The sequence below is a fragment of the Staurois parvus genome, unplaced genomic scaffold (assembly GCF_062004578.1).
Source record: "Staurois parvus isolate SC_StPar_1 unplaced genomic scaffold, SC_StPar_1.0 ptg001113l, whole genome shotgun sequence".
NCBI classification, from domain to species: domain Eukaryota; kingdom Metazoa; phylum Chordata; class Amphibia; order Anura; family Ranidae; genus Staurois; species Staurois parvus.
In genome coordinates this window covers 205297-222502 of record NW_028318909.1, presented here as the reverse complement: position 1 = coordinate 222502, position 17206 = coordinate 205297, and positions in this window count along the sequence as shown.

Below are 17206 nucleotides of genomic sequence, written 5' to 3'. Positions count from 1 at the left end.
CATTGGTATCATTGAGAGGAATAGTGCCCCATCATTGGTGTCAGTGGGAGGAATAGTGCTCCATCATTGGTGTCAGTGGGAAGAATCATGCCCCATCATTGGTATCAGTGGGAGAAATAGTGCCCCATCATTGGTGTCAGCATGAGGAATAGTGTCCCATCGTTGGTGTCAGTGGGAGGAATAGTGTCCCATCATTGGTGTCAGTGGGAGCAATAGTGCCCCATCATTGGTGTCAGTGGGAGCAATAGTGCCCCATCGTTGGTGTCAGTGGGAGGAATAGTGCCTCATCATTGGTTTCAGTGGGAGGAATAGTGCCCCATCATTGGTGTCAGTGGGAGGAATAGTGCCCCATCATTGGTGTCAGTGGGAGGAATAGTACGTCATTGGTGCCAGTGGGGGGGGGGGAATAGTGCCTCATCATTGGTGTCAGTGGGAGGAATAGTACGTCATTGGTGCCAGTGGGGGGGGGAGGAATAGTGCCCCATCGTTGGTGTCAGTGGGGGGTGGAATAGTGCCCCATCGTTGGTGTCAGTGGGGGGGGATAGTGCCCCATCGTTGGTGTCAGTGGGGGGGGGGAATAGTGCCCCATCGTTGTTGTCAGTGGGGGGGGTGGAATAGTGCCCCATCGTTGGTGTCAGTGGGGGGGGATAGTGCCCCATCGTTGGTGTCAGTGGGGGGGGGAATAGTGCCCCATCGTTGGTGTCAGTGGGGGGGGGAATAGTGCCCCATCGTTGGTGCCAGTGGGGGGGGAGGAATAGTGCCCCATCTTTGGTGTCAGTGGGGGGTGGAATAGTGCCCCATCGTTGATGTCAGTGGGGGGGGGAATAGTGCCCCATCGTTGGTGCCAGTGGGGGGGGGGAGGAATAGTTCCCCATCGTTGGTGTCAGTGGGGGGTGGAATAGTGCCCCATCGTTGATGTCAGTGGGGGGGGAATAGTGCCCCATCGTTGGTGCCAGTGGGGGGGGGAGGAATAGTTCCCCATCATTGGTGTCAGTGGGGGGTGGAATAGTGCCCCATTGTTGATGTCAGTGGGGGGGGAATAGTGCCCCATCGTTGGTGCCAGTGGGGGGGGGGAGGAATAGTTCCCCATCGTTGGTGTCAGTGGGGGGTGGAATAGTGCCCCATCGTTGATGTCAGTGGGGGGGGAATAGTGCCCCATTGTTGGTGCCAGTGGGGGGGGGGAGGATTAGTTCCCCATCGTTGGTGTCAGTGGGGGGTGGAATAGTGCCCCATCGTTGATGTCAGTGGGGGGGGAATAGTGCCCCATCATTGGTGTCAGTGGGAGGAATAATGCCCCATCATTACTATCAGTGACACCAATGATGGGGCACTATTCCTCCCACTGACAGCAATGACACTTAACTAGCCAACCCCTGTTCCAGCATGGTGCTGCTGCAGCCAGCATACCTGGTTGTAGCAGTACCATCTGCACGGCACACTTACCGGGTAGTCAGCTGTCCTCCTTCCTTCACTCTGGCCTCTCCCTCCCTTGATTTTCGCGGGGCCACTCAGCTCCGCCTCCTCGCCGGTGATTGGCCGTCTGTGTGCCTTTCCTGAGCTACAGTACTGGCGCCCAATCACCGGTGAGGAGGCAGAGCCAAGCGGCAGCGCGGACATGGAGTGAGGGAGCGGCCGGAGTGAAGGAGCAGCGCATCCTGGACTGGATCGTCGTGGGACTGGGACCGGAGCCAGGTAAGAGACAGCAGCCCCCTGCCCACCCCTGTACTTGGTGTCCCCTGCCGGCGTGCCGGATGAGTGTGCTCGGCGGGCCGTAGTTTGAGGACCCCTGATTTAAACTATTGTAACAGCATAAGCATAATGTGTTTTATTTTTTACAACATATATTTGGACATCATTTTAAAAATGTTCTCTTCTTTTTTTTACAGAAATGGCACAGAAATTCACCTCTGTTGTTTTTTTTTGCCTCAGTTTCTAAACATGTTTAGAGAAATGCCATGTGTGTGGAAGGTCAAATCAAAGGATTATTCAGATAGATTGAGGCGTGATGAGGCTATTACAAAATGAATTGAGTTATGCAAAACAGTGTGCCCACAGGCTGATGAGAATGATGTCAAAAACAAAATAGCCAACCTGCGCACAGTGTTTAAAAAAGAGCTTAATAAAATTGATAATTCAAAAAAATCTGGTGCTGGGACAGATTATTATTTATTATTATTATTATTATTATTATTATAGAGGATTTATATATTGCCAACAGCTTGCTCAGGGCTTTACATTATACTGGGAGACAATACAGTAACAAAACAGATCAATACAAGAGGGATAGGAGGGCCCTGATCCTTGGAGCTTACAATCTAGGAGGGAGGGGTTAATGGTACAATAGGTAATAACTGTGGGGGATGGAGTGGTTGGAAGAGTAGAGGATTCCAGAATTAGCAGAGGGCGGGATAGGCTTCCCTGAAGAGATAGGTTTTCAGTGATCACCTAAAAGTCAGTAGAGTAGGCGATAGTCTGATAGATTGAGGTAGGGAGTTCCAGAGGATGGGGGAAGCCCTGGAGAAGTCCTGGAGACAAGCATGGGAGGAGGAGACAAGGGAGCTAGAGAGTACTAGGTCTTGCAAGGAGCGGAGAGTACGGTTTGGGTGATATTTAGAGACAAGATCGATTATGTAATTTGGGGCAGTGTTATGAACGGCTTTATATGTCAGTGTTAGTGTTTTGAATTTTATCTGTTGGGCAATGGGAAGCCAATGGAGGGATTGGCAGAGAGGGTGGAGGACAATGAGTGGAGGCCAGTGGAGGGATTGGCAGAGAGGGGTGGAGGACACTGAGTGGAGGCCAGTGGAGGGATTGGCAGAGAGGGGTGGAGGACACTGAGTGGAGGCCAGTGGAGGGATTGGCAGAGAGGGGTGGAGGACACTGAGTGGAGGCCAGTGGAGGGATTGGCAGAGAGGGGTGGCGGACACTGAGTGGAGGCCAGCGGAGGGATTGGCAGAGAGGGGTGGCGGACACTGAGTGGAGGCCAGCGGAGGGATTGGCAGAGAGGGGTGGCGGACACTGAGTGGAGGCCAGCGGAGGGATTGGCAGAGAGGGGTGGAGGACACTGAGTGGAGGCCAGCGGAGGGATTGGCAGAGAGGGGTGGAGGACACTGAGTGGAGGCCAGCGGAGGGATTGGCAGAGAGGGGTGGAGGACACTGAGTGGAGGCCAGCGGAGGGATTGGCAGAGAAGGGTGGAGGACACTGAGTGGAGGCCAGCGGAGGGATTGGCAGAGAAGGGTGGAGGACACTGAGTGGAGGCCAGCGGAGGGATTGGCAGAGAGGGGTGGAGGACACTGAGTGGAGGCCAGCGGAGGGATTGGCAGAGAGGGGTGGAGGACACTGAGTGGAGGCCAGCGGAGGGATTGGCAGAGAGGGGTGGAGGACACTGAGTGGAGGCCAGCGGAGGGATTGGCAGAGAGGGGTGGAGGACACTGAGTGGAGGCCAGCGGAGGGATTGGCAGAGAGGGATGGAGGACACTGAGTGGAGGTCAGTGGAGGGATTGGCAGAGAGGGATGGCTGATACAGAACGGTTAGTAAGGTGGATGAGTCTGGCAGCAGCATTCAGGATAGACTGAAGAGGGGATAGCCTGCGATGAGGTCAGCCAATGAGGAGGGAGTTACAGTAGTCGAGGCGTGAAATATGAATCACGATCAAAAAGTCTTCAACTACCGGCCGTCAAGGGTAGTAAGAAGTTGGGGGATGGTTTCTAGTCATTTACATGAACTTACATTTTTGATGTCCCCAGGCCAGGAAAGGTTTCAGAATGTGGGGTGATAAAATGGTTACTGTGTTCTGTTTCACATTATATGCTGTTAGTGATTTTCACTGTAAGCACACTGTAAGGTTTTTATGGGTAAGATAAGCAGAGCCATACAAACCAGTGTGCAGGAGCTGAAAGGGGAGAGAACTGTTCCATTTAAAAAAAAGAACCAAAAAAAAAAATCGAATCTTTCAGTCATATATCTCTATTAGAGATGAGCGAATCGAACTTGGCGAAGTGGAATTCGTTTCGAATATTAGGAAAAATTTGATTCGCGCCGAATCCGAAAATTAGCAAACTTCGGATGCACGAATCGAATTTTCCCCGATCGGCCGATTTTCATCCCTTCTACAGCCGGCAAAAAGTGTCCCTGCAGAGAGCTCCGCTATTTCTGACAGTTCTCTGACAGTTCCTTCACATTTACAGAGGTTGAAACATTGTATCTATTTGTTTCCATTTAGGATACAGATGTTTTTATTCGGAAACAAATAGATACAATGTTTCAACCGCTGTAAATGTGAAGGAACTGTCAGAGAACTGTCAGAAATAGTGGAGCTCTCTGCAGGGACACTTTTTGCTGGAATGGAATTCTTCTTATTTTCATCCTACTTCTTCTTCTTCTTCTTCTTCATCCTCATCCTCTTCTTCTTCTTCTTCATCCTCACCCTCTTCTTCTTCTTCTTCTTCTTCATCATCCTCATCCTCTTCCTCTTCTTCTTCTTCATCCTCATCCTCTTCTTCATCCTCATCCTCTTCTTCATCCTCATTCTCTTCTTCTTCATCCTCATCCTCTTCTTCTTCGTCCTCATCCTCTTCTTCTTCTTCATCCTCATCTTCTTCTTCTTCATCATCCTCATCCTCCTCTTCTTCTTCTTCTTCTTCTTCTTCATCATCCTCATCCTCTTCTTCTTCCTCACCCTCATCCTCTTCTTCTTCCTCATCCTCTTCTTCTTCCTCACCCTCATCCTCTTCTTCTTCATCATCCTCTTCTTCATCATCCTCATCCTCTTCTTCTTCTTCTTCATCATCCTCTTCTTCTTCATCATCATCATCCTCTTCTTCTTCTTCCTCATCCTCATCCTCTTCTTCTTCTTCTTCTTCATCCTCATCCTCTTCTTCTTCTTCTTCTTCTTCTTCTTCTTCTTCTTCATCCTCATCTTCTTCTTCTTCATCATCATCCTCATCTTCTTCTTCTTCTTCATCATCATCCTCATCCTCTTTTTCTCTTCTTCATCCTCATCCTCTTCTTCTTCTTCTTCTTCTTCTTCTTCTTCTTCTTCTTCCTCATCCTCTTCTTCTTCTTCTTCTTCATCCTCATCTTCTTCTTCTTCTTCTTCTTCATCCTCATCCTCTTCTTCTTCCTCATCTTCTTCTTCATCCTCATCCTCTTCTTCTTCTTCATCATCCTCATCCTCTTCTTTTTCTTCTTCTTCTTCTTCCTCATCCTCATCCTCTTCTTCTTCATCATCCTCTTCTTCATCATCCTCATTTTCTTCTTCATCATCATCCTCATCCTCTTCTTCTTCTTCTTCTTCATCATCCTCATCCTCTTCTTCTTCTTCTTCTTCCTCATCCTCTTCTTCTTCTTCTTCTTCTTCCTCATCCTCTTCTTCTTCTTCTTCATCCTCTTCTTCTTCTTCATCCTCATCCTCTTCTTCTTCTTCTTCTTCATCCTCTTCTTCTTCATCATCCTCATCCTCTTCTTCTTCCTCATCCTCATCCTCTTCTTCTTCATCATCATCCTCGTCCTCTTCTTCTTCTCCTTCTTCATCCTCATCCTCTTCTTCTTCTTCATCCTCATACTCTTCTTCTTCTTCTTCCTCATCCTCCTCATCCTCTTCTTCTTCATCATCATCATCCTCATCCTCTTCTTCTTCTTCATTCTCATCTTCTTCTTCTTCATCTTCATCCTCATCCTCTTCTTCTTCTTCGTCATCCTCATCCTCTTCTTCTTCTTCATCCTCATCCTCTTCTTCTTCATCCTCTTCTTCTTCTTCATCCTCATCCTCTTCTTCTTCATCCTCATCCTCTTCTTCCTCATCCTCTTCTTCTTCATCATCCTCATCCTCTTCTTCTTCTTCTTCTTCTTCATCCTCATCCTCTTCTTCTTCTTCTTCTTCTTCATCCTCATCTTCTTCTTCTTCTTCTTCTTCTTCATCCTCATCCTCTTCTTCTTCTTCTTCATCCTCATCCTCTTCTTCTTCATCATCCTCATCCTCTTCTTCTTCTTCTTCTTCTTCTTCTTCATCCTCATCTTCTTCTTCTTCTCCTTCTTCATCCTCATCCTCTTCTTCTTCTTCTTCCTCATCCTCTTCTTCTTCATCCTCATCCTCTTCTTCTTCTTCTTCATCCTCATCTTCTTCTTCTTCATCCTCATCCTCTTCTTCTTCTTCATCCTCATGCTCTTCTTCTTCTTCCTCATCCTCACCCTCTTCTTCTTCTTCCTCATCCTCACCCTCTTCTTCTTCTTCATCATCATCATCCTCATCCTCTTCTTCATCCTCATCCTCTTCTTCTCCTTCTTCATCCTCATTCTCTTCTTCTTCTTCTTCTTCTTCTTCATCCTCATCCTCTTCTTCTTCTTCCTCATCCTCATCCTCTTCTTCTTCTTCTTCTTCATCCTCATCCTCTTCTTCTTCTTCTTCATCCTCATCTTCTTCTTCTTCCTCATCCTCTTCTTCTTCTTCTTCTTCTTCTTCTTCATCATCCTCTTCTTCTTCATCATCCTCATCCTCTTCTTCTTCTTCCTCATCCTCTTCTTCTTCTTCTTCTTCATCCTCATCCTCTTCTTCTTCTTCTTCTTCTTCCTCATCCTCTTCTTCTTCATCATCATCCTCATCCTCTTCTTCTTCATCATCCTCATCTTCTTCTTCATCCTCATCCTCTTCTTCTTCTTCATCCTCATCTTCTACTTCATCCTCATCCTCTTCTTCTTCCTCATCTTCTTCTTCCTCATCTTCTTCTTCATCCTCATCCTCTTCTTCTTCTTCTTCTTCTTCATCCTCATCCTCTTCTTCTTCTTCATCCTCATCCTCTTCTTCTTCAATTGAAGCTGCTTCTGCTCCGCCACTCTGCCATTGGACTCTTGATAGTCGTCTCCCCACACTGCTGCTGGGGGGACTTTTTAACATAGGCCTCTGTATGGCCTTCAATTTAAGCTGCTTACGCTTTGCCACTCTGCCATGGGCCCCTGTACAGCCTCCTCATGCTGCTGCCAGGTCCAGAGTCTCTCATGGGTCCCTGTACGGCCTCCCATTGCTGCTGTCTCCATCGCCACACTCTGCCATGTGCCTTCTTCCTCATCCTCATCCTCTTCTTCTTCTTCTTCATCCTCATCCTCTTCTTCTTCATCATCCTCATCTTCTTCTTCTTCTTCATCCTCATCCTCTTCTTCTTCTTCATCCTCATCCTCTTCTTCTTCTTCTTCTTCATCCTCATCCTCTTCTTCTTCCTCCTCATCCTCATCCTCTTCTTCTTCTTCTTCTTCCCCATCCTCATCCTCTTCTTCTTCTTCATCCTCATCCTCTTCTTCTTTTTCTTCTTCATCCTCATCCTCTTCTTCTGCTTCTTCTTCTTCTTCATCCTCATCCTCTTCTTCTTCTTCTTCCTCATCCTCATCTTCTTCTTCTTCTTCTTCTTCATCATCCTCATCCTCTTCTTCTTCTTCTTCTTCTTCTTCTTCTTCTTCCTCATCCTCTTCTTCTTCTTCTTCTTCTTCTTCTTCTTCATCCTCATCTTCTTCTTATTATTATTCTCCATCTTCATCCTCATCCTCTTCTTCTTCTTCTTCCTCATCCTCATCCTCTTCTTCTTCATCATCATCCTCATCCTCTTCTTCTTCTTCTTCCTCATCTTCTTCTTCTTCTTCTTCTTCTTCTTCTTCCTCATCCTCTTCTTCTTCTTCTTCTTCTTCCTCATCCTCTTCTTCTTCTTCTTCTTCTTCTTCTTCATCCTCATCCTCTTCTTCTTCTTCATCTTCTTCCTCTTCTTCTTCTTCTTCTTCTTCTTCTTCATCCTCATCCTCTTCTTCTTCTTCCTCATCCTCTTCTTCTTCTTCTTCTTCTTCATCCTCATCCTCCTCTTCTTCTTCTTCATCCTCATCTTCTTCTTCTTCATCATCCTCATCTTCTTCTTCTTCATCATCCTCATCTTCTTCTTCTTCATCATCCTCATCCTCTTCTTCTTCTTCTTCATCCTCTTCTTCATCCTCATCCTCTTCTTCTCCTTCTTTTTCTTCATCCTCATCCTCTTCTTCTTCAATTGAAGCTGCTTCTGCTCCACCACTCTGCCATTGGACTCTTGATAGTCGTCTCCCCACACTGCTGCTGGGGGGACTTTTTAACATAGGCCTCTGTATGGCCTTCAATTTAAGCTGCTTACGCTTCGCCACTCTGTCATGGGCCCCTGTACCGCCTCCTCATGCTGCTGCCAGGCCCGTAATCTGCCATGGGCCCCCGTACCGACTCCTCATGCTGCTGCCAGGTCCAGAGTGTGTCATGGGCCCCTGTACCGCCTCCTCATGCTGCTGCCAGGTCCAGAGTGTGTCATGGGTCCCTGTACGGCCTCCCATTGCTGCTGTCTCCATCGCCACACTCTGCCATGTGCCACTTTCAGGTCTCCTCACACTGCTGGTGGGTTCCATTTTGTCATAGGGTGCTGTATGGCCTCCCATTGCTGCTGCCTCCACCGCCACACTGTGGCTCCACACTCTGGTTTTGGCCCCGTGACTGCCCAAATGAGTGAGGTGTGCGGTGATTCTAAGATCGACGGCACTCATCTGCATGTCATACTGACTGACAGTATTATTTCTCTTCCCCAGCAGACTCCAAGGGCATTTAAATTAAAGGTACAGTGTTCTGCACTAATATAAAGGCTCTCTGAAGCCTAGAAACACCCTTTTATAAGTTAAATTCGCAGCGAATAAATTTGCATCGAATCGAATTTATTCCGCAAATTCGGCGAATCAGCCGAATCGAATTTTTGAATAATTCGCTCATCTCTAATCTCTATATAATAAATACCTTCAAATAGTCATCTTTCAGCACACTGGATATTGCTGCACACATTTCTGGGATTATCCGACCCAAGGACTGTGCGGATATACCCGTTGAAAACTTGAGGTCTTCATAGGATCTTCCCGTTGCTAGGTAACAGAGGGTTGCTATGAATCTTTCCTCTGCGCTGATGGATTTGCGCATGCAAGAGTCTGTCTTCTTAATGATTGGTCCAACCATGCTTAGGAGGAGCTCAGAAGACTGCTAGACATTCGTGAATAGTTTTTGAAGTCATCAGGTTTATTTTCTCTCAAATTGGAAAGCAGGTTCATGTGTGAAAACACGGCCGTTGAGGCAGCCAGTCTTTGGACCATTCTCTGCTCTTCCTTGGGGTCTTAGTTTTTTTCTCCTCCACTGATAACAAGCCAAGCACCATTATGGCCATTTTTCGTTTGGATATTTTTCTGGGCATTTTCGAAGAAGAAATACCGAATAATCGTACGTACGACACGATGCTGATGTCTCATTCCGTCAGGCTCCATAGCGTGAGGGAGGGTGCCAAAGGTCACAAAATGACATCCTGGGGGGTGATGAAGTCATGATTTTCATGACTTATGCAGGCCATAGATGGGTCAAAAATCGGCCGATATTTCGGCCAAAAATAAAATCGGCCAATTTTCGCACTGTTAGCGGGTTAATTGGGCAGCTGTTTTTCGGGATTTTGGCACTTTTTTTTTAATCGGTGAAGTTGGAAAAAATCGGCCGATTTTGCCGATCGGACGATTTTCCCAGCAATGATGGGCAAATCGGCCGATCTTTTTACTGATAAAAGATCTGCGCATGAGCCGTGACCTGCAAGAAGAAAAAGAAGTAGAAGAAAAAGAAGAATTCCAGTCGGCTAATATATTTAACATGAAAAAAGTATTGCGGTTGCAACAATGTATCTATTTGTATCCGAATAAAAACCTCTGTATCCAAAATGGATACAAATAGATACATTGTTACAACCGCAATACTTTTTCATGTCAAATATAGTAGCGGACTGGAATTCTTGTTTTTCTTCTTCTTTTTCATGTCAAATATAATAGCGGAGCTCTCTGCAGGGACAGACGTAATTAAATGCCGGCCATAGATGGGATGAAAATCAGCCAATTTTTTTTTACTGTTGGTGGTAACATCGGCCTATTGAACGACCGATTTTTCGTTTTTTTTTTAAATACGGATGGTTTTTGACCCGTCTATGGCCTGCATTAGTCGGACGATTTTTGTAATCATTGGTGGTTACGTTGGTTTAAAGACCGACCGATAGTTCATTTATCGAACGAACAATCGGCAGATTTTCGAACCATCTATGGCCTGCATAAGCATATGTACAGTTGCAAGAAAAAGTATGTGAACCCCTTGGGATTACGTGGAGTTTTGCATGAATTGGGTATAAAATGTGCTCTGAACGTCATCTAAGTCACAATAGAAGAACACAGTCTGCTGAACATAATACTACACAAACATTAGATGTTGCCATGGTTTAATTGCACATAACATGTAAACATTCACAGTGCAGGGAGGAAAAAGTATGTGAACCTTTGGACTTAATAACTGGTTGACCCTCCTTTGGCAGCAATAACCTCAACCAAACGTTTCCTGTAGTTGCAGATCAGACCTGCACGACGATCTGGAGTCATTTTGGACCACTCCTCTTCACAAAACTGTTTCAGTGTAGCAATATTCTTGGGATGTCTGGTGTGAATCGCTCTCTTAAGGTCATGCCACAGCATTTCAATCGGGTTGAGGTCAGGACTCTGACTGGGCCACTCCAGAAGGCGTATTCTGTGCTGTTGCAGCCATTGTTTTGTTGAATTACTTGTATGCTTTGGGTCATTGTCCTGTTGCATCACCCATCCTCTGCGGAGCTTCAGTTGGCGGACAGATGGTCGTACATTTTCCTGCAAAATGTCTTGATAAACTCTGGAATTCATTTTCCCATCAATGACAACAATCCGTCCAGGCCCTGAGGCAGAAAAGCAGCCCCAACCCATGATGCTCCCTCCGCCATGTTTTACAGTGGGGATGAGGTTTTGATGTTGGTGTGCTGTGCCTTTTTTTCTCCACACATAGTGTTGTGTGTTCTTCCCAAACAACTCAATCTTGGTTTCATCTGTCCACAGTATATTTTGCCAGTAGTGCTGTGGAACATCCAAGTGCTCTTTTACAAACTTCAAACGTGCTGCAATATTCTTTTTGGACAGCAATGGCTTCCTCCGTGGTGTCCTCCCATGTACTCCATTCTTGTTTAATGTTTTCCTTATTGTAGATGTGTCAACAAAAATGTTAGCTTGTGCCAGAGATTTCTGTAGGTCTTTAGCTGACACTCTGGGATTCTTCTTTACACTGTACACAATTTTGTGAAATTGGTTGTAGTCAATCTTCATAGGACCCGGTTAAAGAACTGGAAGCATAAACTACAAGAAGGCGCACCAGACTAAAACAGTAAGAGAGTCCAAAAAGCACAATGGTTCACCATAGCCAACAGCCAACGTGTTTCGAGGGTCATAACACTCTCCCTTCATCAGGACTACAAAAAAGTATAGATATAAATTAAATCTCCATGTGATTCATCTAATAACTTACAAAAAAAGTATAACTTTTATATAAACACTTGTGGATACTTTTATACAGGGTTGGGTTTTAGAATCATCACATGGAGCAGGGGCGGACTGACCATTCAGGAATTTGGGCATTGCCCGAGGGCCCAGGGTCAGTAGGGGGCCCCATGAGATGCCCCTGGTACCTTTCATAGGCTTTTTTGGGTGTGGTTTGAGTTTGGGCGAGGATACAGGGGCCCCATGATCCCCTATTTCCCGGGGGCCTCATGAGTTGTCAGTCCGCCCCTGACATGGAGATTTTTTATTATATTGTTTATATCTATACTTTTTTGTAGTCCTGATGAAGCGGCCTGTTTATCCCGAAACACACATTGACTGTTTTTATTTTATTAAACAGTTTTTATTAGGACCTTCAGGGTACAAAAATAAAGAGTAGGATGGAAAACGTCAGGATGTGTATGGAGGAATATTATGGGATGTGTATGAACGAATATTATTGGAGGATTATTGGAGAATTATTATGGAATGTGCAGGGAGGATTATTACTGGAGGATTATTAATGAAGAATTATTTATTTGAGGATTATTATTGGAGGATTCAAAAAAGGTTATAACAAAAAGTGCTATGTATCAATAACACAAACACATATTATAATAAATAAATGAAAGTCCCACACCATATAGTGTGCAAACAAGTTCTCCTGGTGCTTCCAAAAAATCTTCATGCAATTTTTCTGTGCGTTTCACCACCTTGTGCCACTAATAATGCTCTCACTGACCATCCATCACCGCTTCATTAAAAGAAGGTCATACACGCTTGTTTATATCAATAAATACCAGCGCAAACCCACATAATAAATTGCATCACCCAACCTATTAAATTAATAATTAATAAATAACAAACTTAAAAAACTGTGACACAAAACCACTTTTGTGCTAATGAAATAATAAAAAAAATATATATAAATAAATAAATAAATAATTTTTGAATTAATAAGTCCAGTGACAAAAAATCCCAAAATAACAGTCCCGTGACAAAATTAATTAAATTGTAATTATATTGTAATTTTCATTGGATTCTTCCGTGCCTTTGATCCCTTCACCATCCACCAGTGCAAAAACCAACATTAACCGCACTCACCAGATAATAGTGAGTAAAACGCCTTTCAGGGATATTAAGGGCTCCTGGACCCCCTTTACTTTATATAAGACCTCCAAATAATGCCTCCTCTCGGATATGGATACCTCTTCTGGTTACTCCTCTCACCGAATCCCCCAAGGAAAATCAGGAAGAAGAAAAAACCATAGTGTGATACCGTAGTGGTTTCTCATCAAAAGAATCTCTCCAGACCACTCACTTTTTAGCAGGATATAACCCGCATTTTATTTGAAACAACGATCTTTCCTTAAAAATGATCCATTTTCCATGTACAGCGACTTTTGCATAAAGACCCCACAGCCTAGTATACAGCAGGATGGCAGACCTCAGATGCAGACTCATCCACTATGCAAAGATGGCCCCTTGGAACGCACCGCTCGGCGTGCGTTCCACTCACCGGAAATGACGTCAGACGCCGGAACAGGCAATCGGAAGTGCATACATGCTTGTTTGCCCAGGGCTTTAAATCCTGGTGGGTTTCTCCTGTGTATTTCCAGATATCATCCCAATATGACCATTTCCCTCAGCAGCGAATCACCGTATACCAAAGGAGATACATCTCATAGTGTGGGAGTTTTATTAAAACAAAACAATATAAAACCAGGTATGTACTCCCATGATGCACTGCCCAATATCTCACTAGTACAGTCAGCCATAATGTGTCCCTGCTGCTCCGCCATGTAGAGCCGACGTGCGTTCCAATCGCCAGAACCAGAAGTGACGGATATGTCTCTACATGGAACTCCTGCCTGAGGACGCCAGTTCAGCCATACATGTAGAGGGATGTGTATGGGAGATTATGATTGGAGGATTATTATTGGAGGATTATTATGGGATGTGTATGGAGTATTATTATGGGATATGTAAGAAGGATTATTATTGGAGGATTATTATGGGATGTGTATGGAGGATTATTATGGGATATGTATGGAGGATTGTTATTGGAGGATTATTATGGGATATGTATGGAGGATTGTTATTGGAGGATTATTATGGGATGTGTATGGAGGATTATTATGGGATATGTATGGAGGATTGTTATTGGAGGATTATTATTGGGCGATTATTATGGGACGTGTATGGAGGATTATTATTGGAGGATTATTATTGGACAATAAGTATGGGATATGTATGGAGGATTATTATTGGAGGATTATTACTGGATGTGTATGAAGTATTATTATGGGATATGTAAGAAGGATTGTTATTGGAGGATTATTATTGGGCGATTATTATGGGACGTGTATGGAGGATTATTATTGGAGGATTATTATAGGATGTTTATGGAGGATTATTATTGGAGGATTAATATTGGATGTGTATGGACGATTAATATTGGAGGATTATTACTGGATATGTATGGAGTATTATTATGGGATATGTATGGAGGATTGTTATTGGAGGATTATTATTGGACAATAAGTATGGGATGTGTATGGAGGATTATTATGGGATGTGTATGGAGGATTATTATGGGATGTGTATGGAGGATTGTTATTGGAGGATTATTATTGGACAATAAGTATGGGATGTGTATGGAGGATTATTATGGGATATGTATGGAGGATTGTTATTGGAGGATTATTATGGGATATGTATGGAGGATTGTTATTGGAGGATTATTATGGGATGTGTATGGAGGATTATTATGGGATATGTATGGAGGATTGTTATTGGAGGATTATTATTGGGCGATTATTATGGGACGTGTATGGAGGATTATTATTGGAGGATTATTATTGGACAATAAGTATGGGATATATATGTAGGATTATTATTGGAGGATTATTAGTGGATGTGTATGAAGTATTATTATGGGATATATATGGAGGATTATTATTGGAGGATTATTACTGGATATGTATGGAGTATTATTATGGGATATGTATGGAGGATTGTTATTGGAGGATTATTATGGGATGTGTATGGAGGATTGTTATTGGAGGATTATTATTGGACAATAAGTATGGGATGTGTATGGAGGATTATTATTGGAGGATTATTACTGGATGTGTATGAAGTATTATTATGGGATATGTATGGAGGATTGTTATTGGAGGATTATTATAGGATGTTTATGGAGGATTGTTATTGGAGGATCATTATTGGCGGAATATTATTGGAGGATTATTACTGGGCGATTATTATGGGATGTGTATGGAGGATTATTATTGGAGGATCATTACTGAATGTGTATGAAGTATTATTATGGAATATGTATGGAGGATTGTTATTGGAGGATTATTAGGATTATTATTGGTGAGTTGTTATAGGATGTGTATGAAGTATTATTATGGGATATGTATGGAAGATTATTATTGGAGGAATATTATTGGAGGAATATTATTGGAGGATTATTATTGGATGTTTATGAAGGATTGTTATTGGAGGATTCATATTGGAGAATTATAATTAGAGGATTATTATAGGATGTGTATAGAGGATTATTATTAGATAATTATTATTAGAGGATTGTTGCTGGAAGATTATTATTATTGGAGGAATATAATTGGTTGTGTATGGAGTATTATTATTGGATGATTATAGGATGTGTCATGTGTGTTGACACATGTGATCTAGAACCTCACAGGCTTCTGTGTAAAGAATTAAGTTGAACAGTTTTGTGCATCATAGGCTCCTGCCATCATAGGAAACAGAGATTCCAAAGTCTGAGGAGTCCAAAAACATTTTTTTAAAGTATAGTCTATAAAAACTCAAAAAGAGTTAGAACAAATAGAATGTAGGGTCTAGAGTGGAGGCAACAGAAAAGAATTAGAACTTGTTGAGTATCCCAAAAAAGAATAAGCACAAAAAACACACACACAAAAAACGGACGGACTCGATACACCACTCCATCCTTTTCTGCCATCACTTTTCTATGTTTCTATAAAAAAGGAGGAAATATCCTTGAGATCAAAGAGGAATCCTTCTAGGTATCCTGGTGAACTGCTCCCTGAATCAGTAGGGTGTATGGAACAAGGTTACTCAGAGGAATTACCTTCTGAACATGTTTGAATGATACAGTATACTGCACTTATCAGTAAGCAAACAACTCAAAATGAGTGAAAAGGCCTAGCAAACCGAACTTTAACCCCTTCCAGTCCGGACACTTCATTTTATTCAGAATCTTCATAGACAGCTTTTTCAGTCTGTATTTGACCGGGTTTCTGAAGACTCAGAAATACAAACTATTGCTTCCAATCTGATTGACAGCGTACACTCTGCTGTGCATCTACAGGGTCAACCAGCAGTACCAGGTACAGAGCCTTTCAGAGCCCAGGCCACCCAAGAAACCTTCCTTATATTTGGGGGATTTGTGCCGGAGGGGAGATTTGGGGGGATTTGTGCTGGGAGACGGGGATTTGTGCTGGAGGGGAGATTTGGGGGGATTTGTGCTGGGAGACGGGGATTTGTGCTGGAGGGGAGATTTGGGGGGATTTGTGCTGGAGGGGAGATTTGGGGGAATTTGTGCTGAAGAGGAGATTTGGGGGGATTTGTGCTGGGAGATGGGGATTTGTGCTGGGAGATGGGGATTTGTGCTAGAAGAGGGGACTTGTTCTAGGAAAGGGAATTTGGAGGGATTTGTGCTGCAAAATGGGATTTGTGCTGGGAGACGAGGATTTTTGGGGGATTTGTGCTGGAAAAGGGGGTTTAGGGCTATTTGAGCTAGGAGAGGTGATTGGGGGGGGGGGGGATTTGTTCTAGGAAAGGGAATTTGGAGGGATTTGTGCTGGGAGAGGGGGATTTTGGGTGGATTTGTGCTGGGAAAGGATGGTTTGAAGTTATTTGTGCTAGGAGAGGGGATTTTTTTGGGGGGGGGGATTATGTGCTAGGAGAGGGGATGGGGGGGGGGATTATGTGCTAGGAGAGGGGATTTGTGCTGGGAGAGGGGATTTAGGCTGGGAAATAGGGATTTGGGATGAGAGGGGGCATTTGTGCTGGGAGGGGTATTTGAGATGGGAGGCGGATTGAGGGGAAGATTCGAGATGGGAGGGGTATTTGAAGGGGTGGATTTGAGATGGGAGGGGGGATTTGTCCTGGGAGGGGTATTTGGGGGGGTGGATTGAGATGGGAGGGGGGATTTGTCCTGGGAGGGGTATTGGGGGGTGGATTTGAGATGGGAGGGGGGATTTGTCCTGGGAGGGGTATTGGGGGGTGGATTTGAGATGGGAAGGGGGATTTGTCCTGGGAGGGGTATTGGGGGGTGGATTTGAGATGGGAGGGGGGATTTGTCCTGGGAGGGGTATTGGGGGGTGGATTTGAGATGGGAGGGGGGATTTGTCCTGGGAGGGGTATTGGGGGGTGGATTTGAGATGGGAGGGGGGATTGTGATGGGAGGGGGGATTTGTCCTGGGAGGGGTATTTGGGGGTGGATTTGAGATGGGAGGGGGGATTTGTGCTGGGAGGGGTATTGGGGGGTGGATTTGGGATGGGAGGGGGGATTTGTCCTGGGAGGGGTATTGGGGGGTGGATTTGGGATGGGAGGGGGGATTTATGCTGGAAGAGGAGGAATGTTTTTAGGAGAAGGTTCCCTTGCAGAGGGGATTTATACTCGGGGGGGTCAGTATGAAGATCAGGGCTGGAGTGTGTTGCTCATCCATGTTGGGATCAGGGCCTCAGCTCATCTTCCCCATGGGCACTGCTGCGGTGGATCTCTTTTCAGAGCGGTGATGGGGGGGAGGGGTAGC